Source organism: Capricornis sumatraensis, chromosome 13 (genome assembly GCF_032405125.1).
Source record: "Capricornis sumatraensis isolate serow.1 chromosome 13, serow.2, whole genome shotgun sequence".
In the NCBI taxonomy this organism is placed as follows: Eukaryota; Metazoa; Chordata; class Mammalia; order Artiodactyla; family Bovidae; genus Capricornis; species Capricornis sumatraensis.
The window spans coordinates 51221407-51227085 of record NC_091081.1 but is presented as its reverse complement, the minus strand read 5'-3'; the positions used below and the strand labels follow the sequence as shown (position 1 = coordinate 51227085).

Below are 5679 nucleotides of genomic sequence, written 5' to 3'. Positions count from 1 at the left end.
ATGGCTGGATGGCATCACGGACTCGATGGATGTGAGTCTGAGTGAACTCCGGGAGATGGTGATGGACAGGGAGGCCTGGAGTGCTACGATTCATGGGGTCGCAAAGAGTCGGACACGACTGAGCGACTGAACTGAACTAATGCAAAATAGCCCCTGGGTCAAGGAATGTCACAATCGGTGTAACATTAAGATCTTTCGTGTCTCTTTGACTTTCCTGTTCTGCTGCTGCTACTACTACCCTTGAGTTTAATGAGAGAGTGGCAAGTGGGCTCCGTTTCAGAGTGCATGTGCCAAAATCTGATGGCTACTGACCTGCTCTGGTTAAAGCATCTTTATCTTATGTTTTTTGCTGTGCAGCCTGCAAGATTTTAGTTCTCTGATTCAGGGATTGAACCAGTGCCTCCTGCAGTGGAAGCTCAGAATCCTAACCATTTGACGGCCAAGGAATTCCTTGTCTTTATCTTTTTAAAATCAGAAACTAAAAGAATCTGTTCCTATAATTCATGAATGCTGAATGAAAATTGACTAAATGATTAAAAGGCTGGTTTGTTTGTTTGTTTGTTTGTTTTAACAAAGTCCTGCATTCTAAACAATCTGGTCCAGATGCCAGAAGTTGTCTGTAGGGTGAGAGCTTGGAGGACCCAGTTGGCTGGCTGTTTTCAACTTTAGAGACTGAAAGCCAAGGTTAGTTTGGGAGAGTTTGAAAAGTGTGTGTATCTAAAGGTTTGTGACAATTTCAAAAGTAAAACAGAATAATGGACTTTCATGGATCTATATTTGCTCTTGATGGGCTTCCCAGGTGGTGCTAGTGGTAAAGAACCTTTCTGCCAATGCAGGAGAGGTAAGAGATGCCAGTTTGATTCCTGAGTCAGAAAGATCCCTTGGAGGAGGAAATAGCAATTCACTCCAGTATTCTTGCCTGGAGAATCCAATGGACAGAGGAGCCTGGCTGGTTGCAACCCATAGCATTGCTAAGAGTCAGACATGACTGAAATGATTTAGCACTGTTGGCTAAAGTTGTAAAACCAAGGCTACCATATCTCTGTGTGTCTGTAAGAGAGACAATAAGCCCTTTATCCCTTTGTACAAAGAAGTGAGCCTTTTATTAAGTGTCTGTTGGTAACTAGCGCCCTTTTGCATCTGTGTCTACAAATTTTGGCAGGGGGGGAGTATGTTGGATATAAATTGGTAACAGGAATTTGTTGTTTATACCCAAATGTGTAAAGAGTCTAATGCCTCATTCCAATAAGCAGCATGTCAGAAAGGTGCAGGGGTGAAAGGCAAGCATCAGATAATTCTGAAAGTGGTGAGCAGAAGATCTGAATAAGGATGATTGGTTAGAAGCGTCTAAAAGAGACAGCTGGGACCCTGGACACTGGTTCCACTCCCCATAGCCGGGTGAAGCCCTCCCTACATCTGCCAGAGGACTGGAGAATACTGTTTGGAAAGACTGAATTCTAGTGATGCTCAGGCACAGATGAAGGTAGGGTGATAAGCTGACAAACCTGGCTGAAACCTTTTGATTAAAAACAGTAGAGAATGTATTGATACATATGAAGTATAGTAGGTTATTGAAACTGTTCTGCATGGCTTGGAAAAGAGAGAACTAATTTGTTAGTCCTTTCCTGGTTTGGATAATGAGCCTAAATGTGTATTGGAAGAAAATGCAGGTAAAATGTGAATGATCCTTTCTGGCTTGTCAGGAAATTTCTTCTCAACAGACAAACCTAAAGCGTTATGAATTTAAACTGTCTTCTTTCTATGTTCTTAAAAAATGAGATGTTTTATAAAAATACACTGAAGCTATACAACACAGAATATTTTCTCTGTTCTCTTGACATTTATTTAGCTGCTAGATCCCCTCCCCCAGTATTAGTGATCCCCAATTTTCTTTTTTTTTAATTTTATTTTTACTTTGTTTTACTTTACAATACTGTATTGGTTTTGCCATACATTGACATGAATCCGCCATGGGTGTACATGAGTTCCCAATCCTGAAGCCCCCTCCCACCTCCCATCCCATATCATCTCTCTGGATCATCCCCGTGCACCAGCCCTAAGCATCCTGTATCCTGTATCGAACATAGACTGGCGATTCATTTCTTACATGATAGTATACATGTTTCAATGCCATTCTCCCACATCATCCCACCCTCTCCCTCAGAGTCCAAAAGTCCATTCTATACATCTGTGTCTCTTGCTGTCTTGCATACAGGGTTATCATTACCATCTTTCTAAATTCCATGAATGTGTTAGTATACTGTACTGGTGTTTTTCTTTCTGGCTTACTTCACTCTGTATAATCGGCTCCAGTTTCATCCATCTCATTAGAGCTGATTCAAATGTATTCTTTTTAATGGCTGAGTAATACTCCATTGTGTATATTTTTAAGGAATCTCCACATTGTTCTCCATAGTGGCTGTACTAGTTTGCATTCCCACCAACAGTGTAAGAGGGTTCCCTTTTCTCCACATGCTCTCCAGCATTTATTTCTTGTAGACTATTGGATCGCAGCCATTCTGACTGGTGTGAAATGGTACCTCATTGTGGTCTTGATTTGCATCTCTCTGATAATGAGTGACGTTGAGCATCTTTCCATGTGTTTGTTAGCCATCCATATGTGTTCTTTGGAGAAATGTCTCTTTAGTTCTTTGGCCCATTTTTTGATTGGATGGTTTATTTTTCTGGAATTGAGCTGCATAAGTTGCTTGTATATTTTTGAGATTAGTTGTTTGTCAGTTGCTTCATTTGCTATTATTTTCTCCCATTCAGAAGGCTGTCTTTTCACCTTGCTTATAGTTTCCTTTGTTGTGCAGAAGCTTTTAAAAAATATGGAACACTTCACGAATTTGCATGTCATACTTGCGCAGGGAACATGCTAATTTTCTCTGTATCGTTCCAATTTTAGTATATGTGCTGCTGAAGCGAGCACCCCAATTTTCTTATTTTTTTCTTTCTTATTTACTTGTTCTGTTCTCTAGGAGACTTTCTCAACTGTATTTTCCATTGCTTCTCTTGAATTCCTCATTTCTGCTATTGCATTTTTAATTTCTAGGATCTCTTTTTTTTTTTCTCAATGGTGCTTTATTTTTTCAGCCTCCTATGTATATTTAAAATGTAGCATCTTCTCTTGTCTTCTGAGGAGAATTAATTAGTATATTAGGAAGTTTTCTTGGCTACCTGCTCTGTTCCCTGAAGTTTTTTCCTTTCTTAAATCTTTTCCCTCTATAAGTTCATTTTGATTGCCATCTTTCATGATAGAGAGTGATTCTTCAGGATAGAAGAGGTGAAAAACAGACTGGGAAGCATATATTTGGGTGGAAGAAATTTGGGTGGTAAAATTTGATCTGGGAAGTTGTAGCTGGCCTGTTTGTTGGCTGACCACCAATTCTCAGCATCTTCAGATCTTTTCACTAGGGTTGATCAGTTTTTCCAGAGTGGAATTCACCAGTCTTCTGTGGCAAAAGCCCAAGCCTGCTTGCTAGGTCCTGCTTTCTGAGTGGGGACTAAATTTTTATTTTTTAGAGTCAAATTCTTGTTTTCATTAGGGCATACCTCTCTCTCCCACATACATATGTGCCCAAGTCCAGAATCCCTTGAGTTCAGTTTCTTAGACAGCCATTCTCAGTCTTCCTGCAAAGTGTGAGAGGAGCTTCCATGGATGCAATGGGTGGGAAAGCTGTTCTGAGATCCAGTTGCCTCTTTTATACACTTCTGGTCCTTTCTTCAGATCCATTGCTCTGAGGCTTTCAGAGATATCTGGTGTCTTCATCTGTGAGGTGTAATACCAGGGTTTGGCAAACTCTGTTTCTGCTGGTCAAATCACAATCTTCTCTATCCCAATCCTTGCCTGTTTTAATAAATAAAACGTTTTATTGTCACATAGTCATTCCCATAGTCTTGTATTGCCTATGGCTACTATTGCACTACAAAGGAGTTGATTAGTCATTATAGAGACCCTATGATTGGCAAAGTTTAAAATATTTGCTATGTGGGTCTTCACAGGAAAAAAAAAGCCAACTCCTCTACCACACGACAGTATGGACCAATCTGCTTCTGGACTTCCCCTCTTGTTGGCTTGGGTGTCAGTACTTTCTGATTTGCTATGTTGGTTATCATTCATTTATCTAATTTTTTAGGTTTCAGCAACTTATTACTATTTTATGTTTTTCCATTTGTCTTTGGTTTATACCTTTTCCCTCAGAGATATTTTAGCAGAGTTTCAGGGGGACATAGAGGTAAACTTTTGAATTCACTTTGTCATGTTTAGCCAGAAGAATAAAGTGGGAATTACCAATCTCATTAGAAAAGAAAATCAGGTTACAGGAAGCTAATTCTTAAGAACTCAGAACAAAACTGGTGTGCAAACCAAGGCCTTTTTGAGCCTGGGGTGGACTTGTGTTTTGTTGACTGCTATACCTTTAGGACTTGATTGTCACTTAGAATGTACTGGACAAATATTCATTCTAGTTACTGTTGTTAAAGTCCAGTTCATAACCATTACGTTCCTCCATTGTCTCCAAGAAGTGTTGATCTTCTTATTTGCACTTATTTCAATCTCCAGAATATTCATATTATGGATCTGGGTTCATGTAGCCATGGATTTGTCACTAACTTTCATGTCGCATCAGAGCAGAAGCTATACAGCTCTTTGATTTTTTGTGTTTCCAATTTGGTGCACTCTTACTTCTGCTCACATTTCATTGGTCAAACTAAATCATGTGGCCAAACTGAAACTCAGTAGGGCAGAGAATATTCTTTGCCAATAGGAAAGCTACAGTGAAGGAAAGGAAGCATTGTGAACAAGTAATACTATGTACAACTTCACTCTAGTTCTAGCCTTTATTATCTCTGCCCTGAATAATGTCAGTAGCCTTCCACATGGCCTCCCTGATTTTACTCATGCTCCCTATACAGCAGCCAAAGTGATTTTTTGCAAACATAAGTTAGATTCCATCAACCTTTGACTAAAAAATCTCCAATGGCTTCTATCACATTAATAATAAACATTAATCTCCCTCGTTAAATGGAAAAAATAAAACCAAAGTGTAAAAAAAGCACACATATCTTGTCACCCTTTGTGTAAGAAATAAGAGGAAATAAGAAATTATACATGTATACGTTTATCTTTATAAAAAGAAGCATCCAAAGTGTAAACCAGAAACCAATGAGGTTGGTTACCTATGGTGGAAAGGATACAAGAAAGAGTGTCTCATATACATCTCTGAGTAAACCTTTTTGTATAATTTCGAATTTTACAAACACTGTATTGCCTCAGTGTTGGGTGGCACTGTGGTTTGGGGCAGGCTAGGGGAGAACTGCAAGCAAATCTTCAGCTCCTTATAGTGGGTTTTTCTGTTGGTGTGGGTGAAGCAAGTCTGAAACTGCTTTTGAAGTAATGAAGCAATGAAGAAATGAGTCGATATTTTGGGGAGCCAGGGTTTGCAATGCAAGAAGAGACCTAGAAAAATAAAATGGGGAAATGCAAGGAAGATGTCCATGGAGATGGATTAGAAATGTATGTATTGGTATAAACCCACGATTCTAAAACACTTATGTACTGGTGTATATGCATGTGTATATGCACAAATGTGTGCATGTGAGTGTGCATTATAATATTTGTACACAAGTCAGATCTTGGTCTCTAATATCATTCCCTTTTAAAAGGAACCAGGGCTC

General features: G+C 39.2%; 1 non-coding gene across 1 annotated transcript; it reads right to left on the bottom strand.

The window, feature by feature from the left end:
- Nucleotides 1-2825: 2825 nt before the first annotated feature.
- On the bottom strand, nucleotides 2826-2932 carry LOC138090010 (U6 spliceosomal RNA). The gene has a single exon (XR_011145838.1). It is a non-coding gene; the product is annotated as a U6 spliceosomal RNA (small nuclear RNA).
- Between the last annotated feature and the right edge of the window lie 2747 nt (nucleotides 2933-5679).